We start from the raw sequence: 23,209 nt of genomic DNA, 5'->3' as shown, positions 1-23,209 counted from the left end.
TTGTGGTGCCCGTTTTTTTTGATCGCCGAGGTGCTGCAGTGGAAGGATCGGAAGTTCTTGTCTTGGCACTTCTGTGGTGCAACGCTGCACTTTTCCACAAGAACTCGCGCAGCAGCAGTGACTAAGGCACATGGACCTCCTTGTCAGGTCGGAGTGCGCTGCCATCTGTGAAGGGGTGCTGTGATGTCACACAGTGCCATCTGGGGAGAGGGGTGCTGTGATGTCACATTGTGCCATCTGTGAAGGGGGTGCTGTGATGTCACACAGTGCCATCTGGGGAGAGGGGTGCTGTGATGTCACATTGTGCCATCTGTGAAGGGGGTGCTGTGATGTCACACAGTGCCATCTGGGGAGAGGGGTGCTGTGATGTCACATTGTGCCATCTGGGAAGAAGGGTGCTGTGATGTCACACAGTGCCATCTGGAGAGGGGTGCTGTGATGTCACGTAGGGCCATCTGGGGGAGGGGGTGCTGTGATGTCACACAGTGCCATCTGGGGAGGGGGTGCTGTGATGTCACACAGTGCCATCTAGGGAGGGGGCGCTGTGACATCACACAGGCCTTCCTGACATGCAGCGACTGTGGTAGATGTGGACTCAGATGGTGAGTCCGCGACACACCGCCCTCTGCCGGCACTGCGGTCACATGCAAGCTACTTTGAGGGGGGTAGGGAGGATTATAGGCACAGAGGCCTTCTTCACAGGTCGCTGTCACTCATTGGCCATCACGTCAGATGTTGCATTCACTCTTGAAGATGTTCATAGGATTGACAGGTGCATCAACATGCGCAGAGGCACACAGACCTCACACCAGGGTCACGTCACACAGCCGTGTGTAGCAGACCACATTAATTATATCCAGGGCCACTGGAATTATGCGGTAGGAGAGGGCCAAATTATGTTGCATGGTTGAGTAAATTATGCAGCAAGAAAAGGCAAATTATGCTGCATAATGCAACACATTTTGTAATAGTATTATTTCATTATTTTGTCATTTTTAAAGTTAGTAACACTGTGTAGACCTTGGTGGTACATGAAAAGAAACAATTTAACTCCCAAACATAGCAATAACCAACAGAAAGATGATCCGTCCAGCTTTGCAAAGGGCCTTCCACTGCGTGGCAACATGTTCTGCTGCATTTTTAGTAACTTTTCAACCTTTTGAGCTAGAAATAATCGTTTTTTGTTCAAATCTGCAGAATATGTGGCAGATGGGGGTGTATGTGGCAAATCCTTAACTATGCGGACTTCAACACGGCTGCACAATCACATAATTCCAGTGGCCCTGCTTATATCCCATGACAGACCCTTCACACCCATTACCACATTCCAAAAACCTAGCCACTGCATAGAGGTAAGCAATGATTTTGATAAAAAATACAAATACTATACTTACCTTAATGATATAGTGGTAGGCGATGTACTGGATGCAATTTTATTGTAGGTCGATGTTATCCACCTCAGTATAGTGCCATGTAACTGAGCAGTGGCGCACGGCTCCTCGCACTAGTACTGCCCAGAAACTCAGAGCCTCCTTCAGGCTGGCCCACAGCACAGATGGTTGGGCAGGCCTTCAGTGCTAGGAGGTCAGTTCTTCAGAGACTGGCTCGAAGGAATGACATGTGGCAGGGTCTTTACTTACAAGCCAGCCTCCCTTCTATCTATCTCAGGTTACAGCTTGTGGTAGACCCAAGGGAGGCTTGTCGGTTTATGTATCTAATACCCTCTCATTTAAGGAAATTGTAGAAATATCAACTGAAGAGAATTATCAGATACTTAAACTCACAGTGAACGTAGGGCATACATATCTTTTGGTAAATTTTTATAACAACTTGTCATTACCTGACTTTCGGATAGTCTTAAAAACGTTAACTCTTGTGTTGGATGAGCATATAAAAAAATGTCCTTCTTCGTCTTTAAAATTGATTTGGGTTGGCGATTTTAATATTACTTTATGTAAAGAGTACAATAACTTAAGTTGTGATATTGTAGACGAGGATGGTAGACCTCTGACGCACTTTGCACACTCAAGTGCTGGGAACATTCTAAACAAAAAGCTTTTTTCCCTAGGAATGGGGTTTGCAAACGAACTAGTTGAGCCGTCAATTGATTTCTCCCCCACCTTTCATTGTAGGGGCTGCAACACCATTATAGACTTTATACTGATCTCCAATTTAATGAAAGATGAGTTGCAGTCATTTCTAACTGGAGATGACACTAGTAGAGACCACTTCCCTAATAGTGTTACTATTTCATTGCAAACTGCACGCACCACAATTGGTAACCCTGGATTACTAACCCAAAAGGCCATAAGTATAGATAAAATTAATGGCTACTCAGTCAAATGGTCCAAAGTAGATCCGGATGCTATTACAACTGCGGTCATCACCGGAGCCTCCTCTATGTTAGAAACTTGCCTAAATCCGGATACCCAGGCAGAACAGATTTTGACTACTTTTATTAATATTACCAAGGTAATTAGCAAAGAGCTGCAACAAAAACAAAAGCAGAAATTCCTACATGTTAAGGGGTGGTTTAATTCGGACTGCCGTAAGGCCCTTTCGAATTTAAAAAAAGCCCTGTGCAAACCTGAGAGGGACCAACCTGAAGTCAGGACGCTGAGAAAGTGTTATAACTTGGCCAAAAAAAAATGTAGGAAAGACAGGAAAAAAGCCTTGTGGGAGAAGCTTCACGAGAGCTGTAACAGAAAGGGTAGTTTAATGTTTTGGAAAGTGGTTAACTCACCCTTCCTGAATGATGGGAATACCGGACCCAGCATTGAGGTAGCAATCACAGCCGAGGGGTGGGTCTCTCACTTTTCAAAAATATTTTCAGCAGAAGGTGTCCATCCAAATGAAAGTGGAGAGGAAACTACTACATACACATCACCCTATCCCATTGAACTATCCTTTAGCCACGAAGAAGTAACTAATGCCCTGACATCCTCAAAGTCTGGTAAAGCCCCCGGGCCGGACGGCGTACCCCTGGATATATATACTCATACTCAGGAACTCTGGACGCCAGTGCTGACCCGAGTAATTGAATCAGCTCTTAAAGAGGGACTTATAAAATCCTGGTCAAGTTCTATATTGTTGCCCATCTTTAAGAAGGGCGATCGCAACAATCCCGCATGCTACAGGCCCATTTCACTCTTGGACTCTCTCGGAAAAGTTGCTGGCCGTTTGATACTATACAGACTGCAGGCCTGGTCCGAGGACAACAGCATCATGACAGACCTGCAATACGCGTTCCGGGAGGGTCTGGGCACTGTGGAGCAGGCGCTAAATCTCTCGCTACTTATCGGGAAATACACCCAGGCTAAGAGAGGTAATCTTCATCTAGTTTATGTTGACTTGACCGCAGCCTTTGACTGTGTCTCTCACTCAAGGCTGTGGTCAATTTTAACTGACCTGGGCGTAGATCCCCCGATAATATAATTTCCACGCGAGCTGTTTTCGGAAGCATCGGCCAGGGTGAGATTTGGGGTAGACGGTGAGCTTACCCCCCCTTTTGCAGTTACTAAGGGAGTCAGACAGGGGTGTGTCCTGGCTCCCTTCTTATTCAACCTCTATACCAACGGACTTGAGAAGGCCATGTTAGAGGGGAGCCAGGACTTGCCAGCAATCGCCCGTCGTCCCATTCCTGTGTTACTTTACGCGGACGACGCAGTGATTATGGCGCGCACCTCACTGCAACTCCAAAATCAGCTAAACTCCTACTGCAAATGTATGACCTCACTGGGCTTAATGGTTAACATCAAAAAAACTTTTGTCATGCACTTTGGTAAAAAGACAGCCAAGAAAAAATCGAAATATATTGATGATGTCAAACTAGATAGCACCAAAACCTATCCATATTTAGGTATCCTATTCGATAACATCTCTACTTGGAAATCGGCCATTGCTAGCAGGCATCTCCTGTTTCTGAGAGCTACTTCGGCCCTTATTGCCTTTGCCCGTAAAATAGGGAAGCCCCCCCAACAGAACTCATACAAATATACAATGCAAAGTGTCAAAGCGTAGCTGTATATGGCGCAGGTGTATGGGGCTACGTACCTGGGGATATTTTACAGAGGGTAGAGAACAATTTTATTTGTTATTTGTTGGCTGTTCCAAAATGCTCTCCAACGTTTGCCTGTCACGTCGAATTAGGAATGGATTATATTGCTGACTATATCACATTACAGCCAATATTACTGTGGCACCACGTTTGGTCCACGGAGCAATGCACTCTAACACAAGGGTTAATTTTAGACTGTCTGGGCCTAGATAACTGGTCAAATATTCCGTGGTTGTCCTTCGTACATAACTTCCTTAATGATCTGGATCTTTCTATTTATTTTAGCGAACCTTCTATTTTAACTACCATTACAAGAAAGACCCCGAGGACACTTTGCTTGACACATTTAAGGGAGTTACGTATAGCCAGAGAAATACATAAAGTATCAAATCGGCACATCCTAACAATTCAATGTACCCAGGGCATACAACCGTATCTGACCTTTTGTCTTACCAGTTATGAAAAGTATCTGTTGACACGATTTAGGCTCAATATATTCTTCCGTTTGGTTACATTCCCAAATAGACAAGATTGGTCCAATACAATTATCCGATGTCCTTGCGACGGTATTTCTGAACAGACTACTATTCATGTTTTACTGTTTTGTAAATTTTATAAATTACCACACAAGCGCTGGATCATTCCATTACTGCAATCCCAGGGCTTACGCAGATGCCGCCCTGCCCTTCTGGCATTACAATATCTTGAATCAGTATCGAATGCTAAAAGCATAGCAATGTTTCTTAAAAACTGCTTGAAAATCCGCTGCAAATACGACCAACTGTAGTTTTCGAGTGGTACAAAGTTTAATGGCTTATTATTGAATTGTATACAGCATTCATGCCTGGAAATGTATAAATTACTAGCTAAAGTATAATTTTTTTGCTAGAAATCAAACTCAAATTTTATCTAGAAACCATAGTTATGTAAGACTTTATTCCGCAAAAGCAATTAACTGTTTAATAATATTTTTAACGCATTTTTAACGATTGTGTATGAAATTGTATATTACGATTGTTGCTTTTATGATTTTTACCTGTTTTAAAATCGAATAAAGCTTTCTACTACTACTACACTGCCAATGACAGTACCAGCACAACTACTACCCATCGACCACCCACAAATCTAACAATGCAGACTATTACAAGACACCAAAGTAATGAGAAAGTCTTGTTTGTCTGTATTAGTCATTTTAATGTTATTGAATTAATAACAACTGTTGTGCTCACCTCTAAACTAGACAAACAGCGCCACCATGTGGCACACTGTCATAAGTGCCAATATTCACAATTACCAAGCACTGGAACCTCCTGCTCAAATTGAGCACTGAGCCAACTGACCACTCGCATTCAAGGATGGCCGCAAAAGTGTGGGACAAGAGAATTGTATCAAAGTGCATTTTTTTCCAGGTGTACCTCAGCTTGATGTTAAGCAGGCTACAGGGACGCAGTCTCTCCCTGTTTGTGTGACATGGGATCGGACTATTTCTGGCCGGGCAGCTGCTGTTATGGGGTCTCATCAGCAGAATATAATTAAGGATCAGCCCAGCTCTGTGTATAAGGCGTGCAGTTTCTGCCATATGATTGGCTGCTGCAAGTTTTGCTCCTCTCAGGTGACCGGCGACCTGTTGGACCCTGCGTGGTCTACGTTCAGTGAGCACAATGATGCTGGACGGTTCATTCAGTGCGCGTGAATTCACACTCAGGTGTGCCCCCTTTAGAATGGTGTCTGTAGGGAGGGGAGGAGACAGGAGAGTGTGTGGGGCAGACAGGGAAGAGGGGAGGAAACAGGAGCGTGTGTGGGGACAGACAGGAAAGGCAGACAGGCAAGAGAGGGGGAAACAGGAGCGTGCGTGGGGACAGACAGGAAAGGCAGACAGGGAAGAGGGGAGGAAACAGGAGCGTGTGTGGGGACAGACAGGAAAGGCAGACAGGGAAGAGGGGAGGAAACAGGAGAGCGTGTGGGGGAGACAGGAAAGGCAGACAGGAAAGAGGGAAGAAAACAGCATTAACCACCATTAAATCTTCTGGAATACCCTATGTAGGAGAGTAGGGTCTGCTATCCTATGGTAACCCCAAATTTTTGCTTTTTGCTTAACTGGTTTATGACTTAATGTGGCGGTGGGCCTGCTAATCAGACCCACAGCCTGCTGTTCTCTCTCTAAATTAATGCCAATGCACTCTGGGTGCATTACGAATTGGAACTGGTTCACCTTATTGGCCCCTATAACAGTGTACCCTAGGTACCCAGGGCATAGGTGTTTCCAAGGCCTACCAAGGGCTGCCGAATGTATTATGCCACCCCTGGCCTGGCCTCCATATTTTGACACAACTGGCTGATCACTCAGCTGGGGTAAGTTGGTGTAATCACCTCTTGCTTAGATATAGTATGCCTATATCTAAACCTAACTGGACACATGTTAACCTATAAGCCACTCCTATGGAAGGCCTCTACAATCCTGGAGGCAGAGTGCTTGGTTTCATGTGAGATGGTGCTCTGGCACAAGCTGAGCCTGTCTGCAGCTGTCGGGAACAACTCCCTTAGCTGTTCCGGGATATTGCCATACCATATACTCTTAAGTGCATTATAATCCTCGCGGTTATTTGCTAACTTTGGTTTGGCTTTATAAAAACATGTCGAGTAAGGTGTCATACGATTTGGAATACTATCCCCTCGACAGTTCTGTCGACGGGGATAGCATTCCACCCTTCTAGAGGGACACGACATGTACATAACCTGAACCCAGGTTAAAGTTAACCCGAGCCTCAGCATCACAAAATGGATGCTGCCACCACAGACACAAGTCTGACCTCCTGCTGCTGGGAGTCCTTCCAGCGAGGGAGGCTTGGACAAAGGGTTTCCTGCCTTGGGAGGTGCTAGCACCACCACAGACAGGATTTTGTGTATTGGGTAGGACAGGGCTGAATAGAATCAGACATGCCTGGGGCACACAAGGTGTCCCTGTGCATAAGCCAGTTCAAACCGGTGCTGGGGCTCGCCAGCCCCAGCCCTGGTGCGAAGCTGGACAAAGGAAAGGGGGTGTAACCACCCTCCTTCCTGGTCCCACCCAGAGGAGGGACCTAGCAGGTAATCCGGCCCCTAGATTTGGAATAAGAGTAGGAGCTGTGTCCCAAGACTTCAGATCATCCTGAACTCGACTTGAAACTAAGAAGAATACTGGACTTCGACATTCTGCTGCACAGAAGACTGAAGAGAATCTCCCTTGTGGCCAAGGAGTGACCACCCTGGGAATACAGGCACCAACCAGCACCTCGACGTCTGCTTTGCCGCCGCCTCCCGCCGGAGCCCGAGCCCAGAGCCCAACAAGACCTGGATTCCCAGACCTATCACAGCCCGATCCATAGTCCTTGAAAAGAAGAGACCCGTGGAGGCACCGAGATGCGTGGGACCGGCCATCTTGAAAGACCCCCGAGAAGCTGACTGCGCAGCACCCGAGGCACCCTCGACGCTGTGCTTCGGGGTTTGAGAAGCCCCACCCCCGAGCAGCATCTGCACCGAAGATCAGCCCCCCAGCATCTCCACGATCTGCGTGGGGCCGTCTTGCACATTCGCACTCGACGCGTCATCCCGGTCGCTAGCCCGTTGGCTGATGGCCATCTTGGCGACGAAATCTACGATCTACACCGCTGGTCTGGTTGCTCCAGACTGGCCCTCGCTCCTGTGAAAAGGACCTTGCTGGTCCGAGAAATAAGCTTTCTTCACTTCCTGCGTGGCTTGCATTAGCCAAGGCCTGTTTACTCCAATCAAGTTGCCGACACCGCCATCAGCTAGAGCCTTCGTGGGACAGCTCGTGATCGACTCCTGGAGGTCCTCGACCTCTTCGTGTCCACGTGGCTGCAGAGACAAGCTGCACCTCATCGCCTGTTTGCACCCGACATCACCTGGTTCCATGCTGGTTCCACGGTAGTCACTGGCTAGTGACTTTGGACATTGTCCCCTCTGCTTTCAGGTCTTCACCTCTTCAGATCCACCCTTGGATCCACCGGAACTCTCCTCGATGACCCGCCTGCAGCATCTTCATCTTCAGGCACCATCGACCTGCGTGACGAAACCCGACACTACTTCGCACCTATGCACCTGCTTCCTGTGGGTGAGGTAACTCAGCAACACCGGTGTTCCTACACTGGTACACACCTCTAGTGCCTGTATCTAAAGTTTTGTCCTTCTAGGTCAGTCGGAAGGTTCCTTAAACACTAACTTTGTAACTTTTACACACCATTGACTTTGCATTGGTGCATGCGTGTGCTTTAAGCGCTGCACCCGAGTCCAGCGGGCCTTTCCCGACTTCTTCACTGTTAGTCCTGAACAGCTCCAGCGATTCCCCAGGCCCTAGGCCTATTTCCTTTTCCATTAGTGACTCTTATAGCACTATTTTAGTATATGGTTTGAGTGGCCCCCCGGCCTCATCCATATTGTGCAACTTTTGTGTATTTAAACTGTGTTTTGTTTTAACGCATTTGCTTCTGTGCTCATAAAGAGTATAGGGGATACTAGTAGTAATAAATATATATATATATATTTTCAATATATATCTGTGTGGTGTCCTTTCATTTGGTATTCAAGGGGATTGTATATGGTAAAACAGCTTGCTTCACATGCCTTACAGAGTCTAGCCTAAAGACTGCTTTGTCCACGCTACCACTAGGATAGCTGGTCTATCAGGTTGACTTACAACCAATCATCATAAGGGTTGCTTGGCATGGTACAAGGTTATCACTAGAACTAGTGAGCATCATATACCAGGCCAACTTCTCACATTGGTGAGCAGCGGATCGGGATTTGAGCTTGCTGCTGTTTTACCATTGCAATCTTTGAAATATCATTTGAAAGATCACACAGGTACCTGCTAGGTACATATTAAAACAAGACTAGTATACTCAAGTTCTACTGAACTTAGTTGTTGTAGAGGATAGGGAGTAGCACACCCTGACTACAACTACTAGATAGGTTTCGTAGGTAAACACCAGTGTAGGTAGATTGCAACATATCCACCCACACTAGAGCAATGTCTGGAGCAGAGGGGTCCACTGGACCTGCCCCTGTTGAGAGTGACCCTACAAGGGCACCATCCAAATTTGCTATGCTTAATTTTAAAGAACTGAGGCAGATCTGTACCTTAAGAGGTCTCAAGACGGGTCCAACCCCTACCACAGACCACCTCAAAGAGCTTTTAGACCAGTCTGAAGCTCTAAAAACCTCCAAACCAGACCCCACAGGGAATGTGGATGGAAGCTCTCCCACTGAAGATGATAATACTGACACCCCTGTCCCTGTAGTCCAGATAGATGAGGATGACCAAGTCACTGGAGATACTCAGCCTGATGAGGGGGAGGAAGAAGAGGAGACAGAAGGGGGAGTAGTGATTCTGATGATGGCAGAACTAGTCAGGTGCTAGTCAGCAGGCTTAACCAGACTAACTTAAGCCTATTTAGGACTGGAAGTGGGTCCAACCCATTCAGACCCCCAGGTGGACTTAACCAGGAGCAAAGGAGGAGAGGGAATCACTCAGGTGAATCCAACACCTCCCAAGCTTCTAGAGGCTCTCATGGTCACTCCAGAAGGGGGATGACTAGCCCTCAGAGAAGGGAACATGAGGCCAAAATTAGAGAGGCTGAGCTTAGGATCCAGAGGCAAGAGTTAGAAGTTGCCCTGGCCCAAGAGAAACTTGCTAGAGCAAGACAGCCTAGAGAGAGTGGATTAGGATCCTCTGGTGGCAGCATTAGCCCCAAGGATAAAGACAGGTCCTATGACAATAGAAACCTGAGTAAGATTGTGCCCCCCCTACAAAGCTGGGGATGATATTCACAAATGGATGACTGCACTTGAGAGAGCCTGCAAAGTACAGCAGATCCCTCGGGAGCAGTGGGCAGCAATCTTGTGGCTCTCCTTTGAAGGTTGAAGCCGAGACAGACTCCTCACAGTTAGTGATGGGGATTCTAGAAACTACCTGGTCCTGAAGAGTGCTCTGATTGATGGGTTAGGCTTAACCACTGAACAGTACAGGTTAATGTTCAGAGACACCCAGAAGACACAGACTCAGGACTGGTCTGAATTTGTTGAATGTGCCACTAAGGCTCTGGAGGGATGGTTGCTGGGAAGTAAGGTTACAGACTATGAAGGATTGTACAATTTGCTTATGAGAGAACAAATTTTAAATAATTGTCAGAACCAGCAGTTGCATCAACATTTGGTTGACTCAGATCTGACCTCTCCCCAAGAATTGGGAAAGAGGGCAGACAAATGGGTTAGAACGAGATTTAAGCAAAAGAACCAGAACCAGGGTGGTGACCAAAAGAAAACAGACCAGAAGGGTGGGGAGCAGAAAGCTAAAGACCAGAAGTCTTCAACAGGGCCCCAAACTAATACTGAGGGTGGGTCCCAAACTTCCAAGAAGAAGAAAGAAGGTCAAAGAAAACCCTGGTGTAGTACCTGTAAAAACACCTCTCACTGGACCAGTGAGTGTAAAAAGGGTGGAGCCCCCAACACTGCAGCCCCTAAGGCACCTGCACCCACTAGTACAGTCAGCAGTGTTGGTCCACAAACTAAGGGGGTAGTGGGTATCACCTTGGGAACTGAGGGAGATTCTGGCCTAGTCAGAACCCCTACACAGGCTGTTCTGATTTGTGATGGGGAACTAGATTGGACCCTTACTGTCAGCCCCAGTAATCTGGGCAAATACAGGCAGTCGCCTTTGATTAATGAAAAAGTGGCTCAAGCATACAGGGACACATGTGCCAGTGTCACTATGGTGACACCTAGCTTTGTGGACCCTGGACAATACATACCAGGTGATAATTACCTGGTGACCAATGCCAGCAATGTCACTACTACCCATAGTGTGGCAATTGTTAACTTTTCCTGGGGAGGGGTAACTGGCCTAAAAAGAGTTGTGGTTAGTGCAGATCTCCCTGTGGAATGTGTGTTGGGCAATGACCTGGAGAGCTCTCTATGGTCAGAAGTGGAGTACAGGACTCATGCAGAGATGTTAGGGATATCATCACATGTCCTTGCTGTGACCAGGTGACAGGCCAAAAAGTACCTCTCTGAACCTCAGGTCTTGGATCCTGGAACAATGGACCAAGCACCTTCCAAGAAGAAGAAGCACAGGAGGGTAAAGGCTGTGCCTTCCCAACTGCCTACAAGTGAGGATCAGCCTTCACAGGAAGATGATCTTGAGACCCATGAAGGAACTGTCCCTGAAGAAATTGAACCTGATCAGGTTGAGTTTCTGGGGACAGGGGGACCTTCTAGGGCAGACTTGGGGCAGGCTCAGTTAACCTGTCCTTCTCTTGAACCCCTCAGACAGCAGGCTGCTGCTGAGGCTGCTGGGAATGCTCAAGGTACCCATAAAGTATATTGGGATGACGGGCTCCTTTATTCAGAGGGTAGGGACCCCAAGCCTGGTAGAGCCAGGAGGTTGGTCATACCACTGCAATTTAGGGGCTTCCTTCTTACCTTGGCCCATGATATTCCTTTAGCAGGACACCTAGGCCAGAACAAGACTTGGGACAGGCTTGTCCCTCACTTTCACTGGCCTCACATGTCTGAAGATACCAAGGAGTTTTGTCGCTCCTGTGTAACCTGCCAAGCCAGTGGCAAAGCAGGTGGTACAACAAAGGCCCCCCTGATACCACTACCTGTGGTGGGGGTGCCCTTTGAAAGAGTTGGGATTGACATTGTAGGTCCAATGGATCCCCCTAAAGCATCTGGGCACAGATTCATACTGGTGGTGGTGGACCATGCCACCAGGTACCCAGAGGCAATTCCCCTTAGGACCACAACAGCTCCTGTTGTGGCCAGGGCCTTACTTGGAGTTTTCTCCAGAGTGGGGTTTCCTAAGGATGTAGTATCTGATAGAGATGCCAACTTCATGTCAGGATGCTTGACAGCTATGTGGAAGGAGTGTGGTTTCAACTACAAGTTCACCACTCCTTATCATCCACAATGTAATGGGCTTGTGGAAAGATTTAACAAGACCCTAAAGGGTATGATCAAAGGATTACCTGAAAAACTCAGGCGAAGATGGGATATCCTTCTACCCTGCCTTCTGTTTGCTTACAGAGAGGTCCCACAAAAGGGGGTTGGCTTCAGCCCCTTTGAATTGTTGTTTTGGCACCCTGTAAGAGGACCCCTATGTCTGGTGAAGGAAGGATGGGAGTTACCTCTCAAAAAGTCTAAACAAGACATAGTGGACTATGTACTTGGTCTCCGCTCCAGGATGGCTGAGTATATGGAGAAAGCATCCAAAAACCTTGAGGCTAGCCAAGAATTACAAAAAGCTTGGCATGACCAAAAGGCTGTCTTGACTGAGTACCAGCCTGGACAGAAAGTAAGGGTGTTGGAGCCAGTGGCCCCAGCAGCACTCCAAGACAAATGGTCTGGGCCCCATACTATCATTGAAAAGAAGGGAGAGGTTACCTACTTGGTGGACCTAGGAACTCCCAGGAGCCCCCACAGGGTGCTCCATGTTAACAGACTAAAGGCATATGTTGACAGGGCAGACATGGGCTTGCTCATGGCTACAGATGAGGGGCAGGAGGAAGAGAGTGACCCTCTCCCAGACCTGCTGACTCAGAACCCTGAGGATGGATCAGTTGATGGTGTGGCCTTAGATGGCAGCCTCACTGAACATCAGCAATATGTCTGTAGACGAGTTTTGCAGTCATACAAACATATGTTCTCATTGACACCCAGTCAGACTAACTGGTGTACCCATGTGGTGGACACTGGTGACAGTCTTCCTGTGAAAAACAAGATTTACAGGCAACCTGACCATGTCAGGGACTGTATAAAGACTGAGGTGCAAAGGGTGCAGGAATTAGGTGTTATTGAGCCTTCAGAGAGCCCCTGGGCTAGCCCAGTGGTTCTGGTCCCCAAACCTCACACCAAAGATGGCAAGAGAGAGATGAGGTTCTGTGTGGATTACAGAGGACTCAATGCTGTCACCAGGACAGATGCACACCCTATTCCAAGGGCAGATGAGCTCATAGACAAGTTGGCTTCTGCCAAATATTTGAGCACATTTGACTTGACAGCTGGCTATTAGCAAATCAGGTTAGCTGAGGAGTCTAAAGCCAAAACTGCATTTTCTACCCCAGGTGGGCATTATCAATTTGTGGTGATGCCCTTTGGTTTGAAAAATGCACCTGCCACCTTCCAAAGGTTGGTGAATCAAGTCCTTACTGGGTTGGATGACTTTTGCGCAGCATATCTGGATGATATTGCTGTCTTCAGCTCCACCTGGGAGGATCACCTGGTCCACCCGAAGGAAGTGCTAGAGGCTCTGCAAAAGGCAGGCCTCACTATCAAGGCCACCAAGTGCCAGATAGGGCAGAGTAAAGTTGTATACTTGGGCCACCTTGTAGGTGGAGGCCAGGTTCAACCCCTGGAGAGTAAGATCCAGACCATAAAGGACTGGTCCCCTCCAACTACCCAGACTCAGGTCAGAGCTTTCTTGGGCCTGACTGGGTACTACAGGAAGTTTGTTAACACCTATGGGTCCATTGTGACTCCTCTTAATGATCTGACATCCAAGAAGATGCCCAAAAAGGTTCAGTGGACAGTGAACTGCCAAAAGGCATTTGATGACCTGAAGAAGGCCATGTGCTCTGCACCTATCCTGAAGAGTCCTGCCTACTTAAGAGAGTTCATTGTCCAAACAGATGCTTCTGAATTGGGAGTGGGAGCTGTGCTTTCACAACTTAATGTAGATGGTCAAGACAAGCCCGTTGCTTTTATTAGCAGAAGGCTGACCCCCAGAGAGAAACGTTGGTCAGCCATTGAGAGGGAGGCCTTTGCTGTGGTGTGGGCCCTGAAGAAGTTGAGACCATACTTATTTGGCACCCACTTCAAGATTCAGACCTACCAAAAGCCCCTCTTATGGCTTAATCAGATGAAGGGTGAAAACCCCAAACTGCTCAGGTGGTCCATTTCCCTACAGGGGGTGGACTTTACAGTGGAGCACCGCCAAGGGACTGACCATGGTAATGCAGATGGTCTCTCCAGGTACTTCCACTTAGAACATGAAGACACAACTGGTCAAGGTTAGTCTAATGTCCCTGCGTTTGGGGGGGGGGGGGGTTGTGTAGGAGAGTAGAGTCTGCTATCCTATGGTCACACCAAATGTTTGCTTTTTGCTTCACTGGTTTATGACTTAATGTGGCTGTGGGCCTGCTAATCAGACCCACAGCCTGCTGTTCTCTCTCTCTAAATTAATGCCAATGCACTCTAGGTGCATTACGAATTGGAACTGGTTCACCTTATTGGCCCCTGTAACAGTGTACCTTAGGTACCCAGGGCATAGGTGTTTCTAAGGCCTACCAAGGGCTGCAGCATGTATTATGCCACCCCTGGCCTGGCCTCCATATTTTGACACAACTGGCTGATCACTCAGCTGGGGTAAGTTGGTATAATCACCTCTTGCTTAGATATAGTATGCCTATATCTAAACCTAACTGGACACATGTTAACCTATGAGCCACTCCTATGGAAGGCCTCTACAATCCTGGATTCAGAGTGCTTGATTTCATGTGAGATGGTGCTCTGGCACGAGCTGAGCCTGTCTGCAGCTGTCGGGAACAACTCCCTTAGCTGTTCTGGGATATTGCCATACCATATACTCTTAAGTGCATTATAATCCTCACGGTTATTTGCTAACTTTGGTTTGGCTTTATCAAAACATGTCGAGTAAGGTGTCATACGATTTGGAATACTATCCCCTCGACAGTTCTGTCGACGGGGATAGCATTCCACCCTTCTAGAGGGACCCGACATGTACATAACCTGAACCCCGGTTAAAGTTAACCCGAGCCTCAGCATCACAAAATGGATGCTGCCACCACAGACACAAGTCTGACCTCCTGCTGCTGGGAGTCCTTCCAGCGAGGGAGGCTTGGACAAAGGGTTTCCTGTCTTGGGAGGTGCTAGCACCACCCCAGACAGGATTTTGTGTATTGGGTAGGACAGGGCTGAATAGAATCAGACATGCCTGGGGCACACAAGGTGTCCCTGTGCATAAGCCAGTTCAAACCAGTGCTGGGGCTCACCAGCCCCAGCCCTGGTGCGAAGTTGGACAAAGGAAAGGGGGTGTAACCACCCCCCTTCCTGGTCCCACGCAGAGGAGGGACCTAGCAGGTAATCCGGCCCCTAGATTTGGAATAAGAGTAGGAGCTGTGTCCCAAGACTTCAGATCATCCTGAACTCGACTTGAAACTAAGAAGAATACTGGACTTCGACATTCTGCTGCACAGAAGACTGAAGGGAATCTCCCTTGTGGCCAAGGAGTGACCACCCTGTGAATACAGGCAACAACCATAACCTCGACGTCTGCTTTGCCGCCGCCTCCCGCCGGAGCCCAGAGCCCGACAAGACCTGGATTCCCAGACCTCTTACAGCCCGATCCACAGTCCCTGAAAAGAAGAGACCCGTGGAGGCACCGAGACACGTGGGACCGGCCATCTTGAAAGACCCCCGAGAAGCTTACTGCGCAGCACCCGAGGCACCCTCGATGCTGTGCTTTGGGGTTTGAGAAGCCCCACCCCGAGCAGCATCTGCACCGAAGATCAGCCCCCCCAGCATCTCCACGATCTGCGCGGGGCCCTTTTGCACTTTTCCACTCGACGCGTCATCCTGGTCAATAGCCCGTTGGCTGGTGGCCATCTTGACGACAAAATCTACGATCTACACCGCTGGTCTGGTTGCTCCAGACTGGCCCTCGCTCCTGTAAAAAGGAGAAGCCCCTCTGACCTTGCTGGTCCGAGAAATAAGCTTTCTTCACTTCTTGCGTGGCTTGCATTAGCCAAGGCCTGTTTGCTCCAATCAAGTTGCCGACACTGCCATCAGCTAGAGCCTTCGTGGGACAGCTCGTGATCGACTCCTGGACGTCCTCGACCTCTTCGTGTCCACGTGGCTGCGGAGACAAGCTGCACCTCATCGCCTGTTTGCACCCGGCATCACCTGGTTCCATCCTGGTTCCACGGTAGTCACTGGCTAGTGACTTTGGACATTGTCTCCTCTGCTTTCAGGTCTTCACCTCTTCAGATCCACCCTTGGATCCACCGGAACTCTCCTCGACGACCCGCCTGCTGCATCTTCATCTTCAGGCACCATCGACCTGCGTGACGAAACCCGACACTACTTCGCACCTATGCACCCGCTTCCTGTGGGTGAGGTAACTCAGCAACACCGGTGTTCCTACACTGGTACACACCTCTAGTGCCTGTATCTAAAGGTCAGTCGGAAGGTTCCTTAAACACTAACTTTGTAACTTTTACGCACCATTGACTTTGCATTGGTGCATGCGTGTGCTTTAAGCGCTGCACCCGAGTCCAGCGGGCCTTTCCCGATTCTTCACTGTTAGTCCCGAACAGCTCCAGCGATTCCCCAGGCCCTAGGCCTATTTCCTTTTCCATTAGTGACTCTTATAGCACTATTTTAGTATATGGTTTGAGTGGCCCCCCGGCCTCATCCATATTGTGCAACTTTTGTGTATTTAAACTGTGTTTTGTTTTAACGCATTTGCTTCTGTGCTCATAAAGAGTATAGGGGATACTTGTAGTAATAAATATATATATATTTTCAATATATATCTGTGTGGTGTCCTTTCATTTGGTATTCAAGAGGATTGTATATGGTAAAACAGCTTGCTTCACATGCCTTACAGAGTTTGGCCTAAAGACTGCTTTGTCCACGCTACCACTAGGATAGCTGGTCTATCAGGTTGACTTACAACCAATCATCATAAGGGTTGCTTGGCATGGTACAAGGTGATCACTAGAACTAGTGAGCATCATATAACAGGCCAACTTCCAACACCCTACAACATCAGGGGCCACAAACACACCTTGGAAATCACAATCATGGGTGCCCACATGTCATGTCCTCATACTCTCATGCTCACTGCATACAATCTGAGGTAATTATGGGACCCCCATCATGTAAATGCACTGAAGAACCCTGGAAGTGGGCGGGATCGGAAGGGCACGGCGTGCCCCTACTTCTAAAAATTATTCCAGTCCGTTCCCCTACTTCTTACTTTCAAAAAACCGTCCCGGGACGGCAAGAATAGTCTGGCTTAAAAACTATAACTTTTTTCATTCAGATTCCAGGGGCTGCTCTCACTTCTCTGTTGAACTCCAGAGGCTGCAGCAGCCCCCGCCCCCCCTGAGCTCGCACAGACCGAGGGCAGCCCCTCCCTGAGCTCTCAGACCGAGGGCAGGCCCTGCAGCAGCCCCTCCCTGAACTCGCACAGACTGAGGGCAGGCCCATTGTCATTCTGATTGAGGCTGATTATCCCCTTTTGAATGACAATGCGCCGCCCTCTCTGCCTTCAACATATCAAGTGCCTGTGAGGTCAGAGTTAGTGATTACAGAGGAGCTTTCCCCAAACAGAGTACTGTTGGGAATTTGCTGCCTTGTGTAATTTGTCAATGTTGTACACAGAGTGAACTGGGCAGGAGCAGTGACTGGACAGAAGAGGCGACAGGAAAGGAGAGGTAATAGGGCAGGAGAAGTGACAGGGCAGGAGAAGTGGCAGGGCAGGAGAGGTGATGGGGCAGGAGAAGTGAAGGGGCAGGAGCGGTGATTAGGAATGGGCAGGAGCGGTAACCAGCAGGAGCAGTGAACAGATAAGAGCAGTGAAGGGGAGAAGCGATGGGACAGAAGAAGTGATGGGGCTAGAGCTGTGATCCGGCAGGAGTGCTGACCGGACAGGAGCAGTGAGCGGGGCAGGAAAAGTGACAGGGCAGGAAAAGTGACGGGCAGGAAAAGTGACGAGGCAGGAAAAGTGACGGGCCAGGAGAGGCAACAGGAAAGGAGAGGTGACTGGGCAGGAGAGGTGACTGGGCAGGAGAAGTGACGGGGCAGGAGCGGTGACGGGGCAGGAGCGGTGACGGGGCAGGAGTGGTGACGGGGCAGGAGTGGTGACGGGGCAGGACAAGTGACGGGACAGGAAAAGAGACAGGGCAGGAGAGGTGACAGGAGAGGCGACCGGGCAGGAGAGGCGCCAGGGCAAGAGAGGCGCCAGGGCAGGAGAGGCGCCAGGGCAGGAGAGGCGCCAGGGAAAGAGAGGTGACGGGGCAGGAGAGGTGACTGGGCAGGAGAGGTGACAATATGCAGTCTATCGCTCAGATCAATAATGTTCCAACTCTACACATTTCTAACTTGAACTATGAGTCTTTGCTTGCATGTATTGCACAAATTTAACATGAAACATGAAAGTTAATACAATTAAAAAAATTATTGCAAATAAAGATTAAAATCACATGGAGTCCTTTTGTCGACGCGTTTCGGTGCTTGGGTTTGAGTCGAGTAAACACCTTCCTCAGGACTGAACTTTATTAAAAACTAGATGTCTTCTTTCTAAAAAGACGAATACATACAATTAGTCTGAGCGATTGACTGCATATTGTTTTTAATTGTGTATTGTATAATTTCAACCAAGCTATTTCCTAATAATAAACTTGAGTGAAATGAGGAACCTATAGAGTTTTTGCACCAAATATTTTTTACATGTCATGTTACAAGCTGATTGTGAATATCTGCTATGTGCCAAATGGTCAATAATTAACTGAAGAACACAGAAAGGAAACCCCCTTTTTAGGTCTCGCAGAGAGACCTAATGCAACCAAACCACAAAACTGACTTTTTACGATGAGGATTTCCAACAGTTCACGTGAATCACGTGACCACAAGCTCCTCGTGCACGAGCTTGCATTCGATCATCAAAGGCAGCCCAGTCTCCCTCACACAAGCTTCTCCCAGCAGGCCGTCCACCCCCCTTCCTCTCCATATGGTCGCTCGAGTTGCAGGCAGCCCACCCCCTCCCTCTCCAGCGCCTGTCTTCCGTGACTCGCATTCCATCATTAAAGGCAGCGAGAGCTTCAAAGGCATCTGATTCCCCACCCACTGCTTCACACCACCTAGGCCGTGACTTGTTGTTTTTTTTTAAACTACGTTAGTGTCTGTCCTAACGTCCATTTTCTTGTAGCCACAGCCATCAAATTTACAGGACTCATTTTCATTTGGTGCTTTTCTTCTACAATACAAACACATCATTGCACCCTTGCTGCTTGGCTTGTTTTTCATTGGAGTATTTGTGTTCGGACTTACTAAGCAACCGATAAAGTGTTTAACCCTCTGAAATGCTACCAAACACTTCTGTCAATGAACTAAAAATGGTGTCCAGTTCTAACCATAAATGCGCTCTTTAGGTTTCCAGCACAAGGGGTCTAAATCCGTCTGTGAATCGTACATTCAATGTCACTAATCAGGAGACGAACACCAAGCGCCGTGAAGCTTTGTTGAGGCTTGTAGGTGCCCCGGCCATCTAGACTTGGAATACATCAGCTCGTGCACATTTAAGCAAGCGGTTCCCATTTAGTTACACTGTGCATGTTCCTCAAGCCCCAAAAAAGCATTCAAGAGTGACGTAGACCATTGGAACCCACGTCACCCATCCGGCAGCGGGCACGGGTGAGATTCACAGCTCCTGGCCTTCCTTTCCATAGAATCTCACAAGTGTGCTCTAATTGAGGATATGTGGGGCGCGAGCTTGAGAGAAACTCGTGACAGGCAGCAGCGGCTCTTGCAGCGGGTCTCATCATTTCTTCCGGTCCGTGTGCTCCGATTGTGGAACTGTTTGGCATGCAACTCCTACACCTCCTAGATTTCATTGTCTTGAGTAACATTTCATACACATTGATGTACGCTTGCTTTCCTGAGTGAGGAATCCAGCGTCGTAAAGGAGACCCCTCACACAAAGCTGTCTTTAATTAGAAGAGTCAGCGGAGTGTAGCGATAACAGCCAGGCTTAGAAAGCATTGATCAGCTGGATTAAACAATTTTAAAATGCCCCTCACCTAGCACAGCCCAAACGCACCCTTATAACACATACCAGCCATGAGTCAATATCAATTCCCACAAGGGGGTGTCTGCGTACACCAGGTTCCTGGGACTTCATTTTAATGCAACTTGTCATCTATTGATTAATTAAGCCTTTCACTCTTTAAACGCTAGTGCTGCAGCCGACACATCGGGGTGAACAGCAGCGGATGTGCTCAAGCCCCCATCCTAAGCCTACACCTCCAGCACTAAGCCAGGCAGAGTGTGAACTCCATCTCCCCATGCTCATGGGGGTGTGCAGCTTCACCCAGCCCCCACTCGCTGCTCCCACAGCTATTCTCATGGAAGTTCTAACCAGCCCCGCTTTCAATCATGTCTTCTGCAGCCTGCACCTCCGCTGTGGAATTCTGTTATTTGTTTTTTCTTTGCACTTAAAAGTGCTCCAATTCCCACGTTCATTGCTTATTTTTAAATATCTCTCCACAGCAATGCTTTCTGCCCACATGCCGTGCTGTCCCGGCTGAAGAACTTCCGGCAGCAGGGTCACGAGATGAGCAGGACCGGGTCTGTTTACTCTTTATTTTTATCAAAACAGTCCTTCATGGCCCGAGCTGACCCTAGCGCTCCTTTCATTCATTTTTGATGGGGCTTGCAGCTGGTCTCCACCTCAGCGTAATATCCTATGATTCAGGATAAAGCTCTTCATTCTCTCATTAAACTGCAACACAAAGAGGGTGATCAAAGAGGCTGAGGTTTAAAGGGGGAATGTGTTGTTGACTATATGTGAAAGTCAGTTTGGCCTCGTTACGCCCCCCACCCCCTCCCACATTCACATCTGATGCCCACTTTTAAATGTCTTTTTAGCCTCAAGGTCTTATCCTTTTCCGGAACCGGGGCACGTTGGAACTCGTGGCTTTTTCTTTAATCTCAAATCACTCCATTCCGTATGAGGCTTTAGGATTATTTCAGACGCTCTACACCTCCCAACCACAGCCCATACTGTAATAATCAATGTTGTGCCTTAGGCACTTATCCCCCATGCCGATGCAACCCCCTCTCCCCTCATCAAAGCGCCTCGTTAAGCCATTGACATGTTTTCAGTGAGTGCCTGCCCGATAAGGCTATTCAATGACCGGGCAAATTTGGAGTTACGGAGTGAGCGAACACCACGACATAGCCCCCGTCCATTCCACAGTCGCGATGGAAAAATGCATGTTTTAGAAATAGGTTCATTGGGGACTTTGCATTACTACATACAGTGCATATGGGTGATTACTGCGCCTTGTTGTCTCTCACCCCCAATCCCCCCACAGCGATGCCGAGCCAGCCACTTCACGCGCTCAGCAGGTCATAAACAGGACCACCTGCTTTTCTTCAGAGCCATAACGCCCCGGCTCGCCCCCCACCCCCTCCCGCATTCACATCTGAGGCCCACTTTTAAATTTCTTTTTAGCCTCAAGGTCTTATCCTTTTACGGAACCGGGGCACGTTGGAACTCGTGGCTTTTTCTTTAATATCAAATCACTCCATTCCATATGAGGCTTTAGGATTATTATGACGCCCTACACCTCCCAACCACAGCCCAGACTGTAATATTCAATGTCGTGCCTTAGGCACTCATCCCCCATGCCGATGCAACCTCCTCTCCCCTCATCAAAGTGCCTCGTTACGCCCCACACCCCCCTCCACATCTGATGCCCACTTTTGCTGCTCAGCTTCAACCAGTGCTCAACATCGCACCCCAGTTCAACACTCCTCACATATATCGCCCAGCCCCACCGAAGCTCTCTTTACCACCACTGCATGGCCCCAGCCCCCCTGAAACTCTTTAATCCCATTTCCACCTTCTCACAACCCCTTCAAGCACAGTTATCTTAACATTTGTGTTTCTCTCTCTTATGATGCCTGCCCTGCCACCATTTACTTCGCACCCTCAGACACCCTCACTCAACCGCACCCCCTCACCCCCTCTCACTCCCCCAACACCCTCACCATCACACACCCTCATCCTCACACTCACCCACCCCCACTCACCTTCACACCCCCTCACCCTCACACACATCACAAACCATCACACACCCTCTCACCCTCACACCCCCTCACTCACCCTCACACCCCCTCACACACCCTCACACTCCATCACACCCTCATCCTTACACACCCTCACTCACCCTTACACTCTCACACCCCTCACCCTCACAACCTCACCCTCACTCACCCTCACCGTCCCACTCCCTCACCCTCACTCACCCTCACCATCACACCCCCTCACCCTCTCACCCTCACACCATCACACCCCCTCACCCTCCAACTCCACCCGGGAGCACGTCGGCATCCGGGGGCAACCACTGAAATGGGTGTCTTCCTTTCTCCGGGATCGCGTCCAGGCAGTCTCCCTTCCACCTTTTTCCTCAATAGGAAAAGGTCTCTCCTGTGGAGTCCCGCAGGGCTCCTTGCTCTCACCACTTCTTTTTAATCTTTATATTAGTCCCCTCATCTGGGAGCTTCAACAAATGTCTGTGATCATCTTTAATTATGCTGATGATTTGCAGCTCATTTTTAACATAGACTCCTCCTCCTCTTCTATCCATAATGTTCACTCTGTTTTGAATTTCATCAGCTCCTGGATGAACCAGAACCAGCTCAAACTCAATCCCGCCAAGACCGAGCTGGTTCTTACTGGCCCCCCGGGCAACCCCTGGAATTCTCTTTTTTGGCCACCTGCACTTGGCCCTTCCCCCTCCCCCGTCGACTCTGTCAAGAGTTTAGGCGTTACCATCTGCAAGGATCTTACCATGAAGGCCCAAATTAACTCAGTCATATCTGTCTGCTTTTATCATCTATGTCGCATCCGCAAAATATCCAGACTCCTCTCTCAAGAAGCCGTTGTGCAAGTCACCTCGGGATTATTTATGTCTCGCCTCGACTATGCGAACTCCCTATATGCAGGTATACCAGCATATCAATTACAACGCCTTCAACTCATTCAGAATCAGGCAGCCAGGCTGATCTATGGTCTCCCAAAATTTAGCCACACCAAACCCCTTCTTAAGAACCTTCACTGGCTCCCAGTTGCTCAGCGTAGCCTTTTCAAACTTGGCTGCCAGATCCACAAAGCCCTTTCCTCTCAGGGACCCTCGTTCATTTCCTCTCTTCTACACCGACACGCTCCTCCACGTGCTCTCCGTTCTTCCAACTCTAATCTTCTCACTCCCTGCTCCTTTAGGCGTAAGAAACATGGAGGCCTGAGATTTTCCACCCAGTCTCCTCTTCTCTGGAACTTCCTTCCCC

The 23,209-nt window shown here is 48.6% G+C and overlaps 1 protein-coding gene across 1 annotated transcript in view; it reads left to right on the top strand.

Moving 5' to 3' along the window:
* Window positions 1–1,199: 1,199 nt before the first annotated feature.
* Window positions 1,200–23,209, top strand: part of WIPF3 (WAS/WASL interacting protein family member 3) — a 137,946-nt gene continuing 115,936 nt past the window's right edge. The window contains exon 1 of the mRNA XM_086942201.1: window positions 1,200–1,352. The gene's annotated coding sequence lies outside the window, so the exon portion shown is untranslated. The remainder of the gene's footprint in view (window positions 1,353–23,209) is intronic.

This window comes from Lissotriton vulgaris, chromosome 10 (assembly GCF_964263255.1).
Source record: "Lissotriton vulgaris chromosome 10, aLisVul1.2, whole genome shotgun sequence".
NCBI classification, from domain to species: domain Eukaryota; kingdom Metazoa; phylum Chordata; class Amphibia; order Caudata; family Salamandridae; genus Lissotriton; species Lissotriton vulgaris.
Note: the sequence above shows the minus strand (reverse complement) of the source record. Positions and strands in the feature narration are given on the sequence as shown.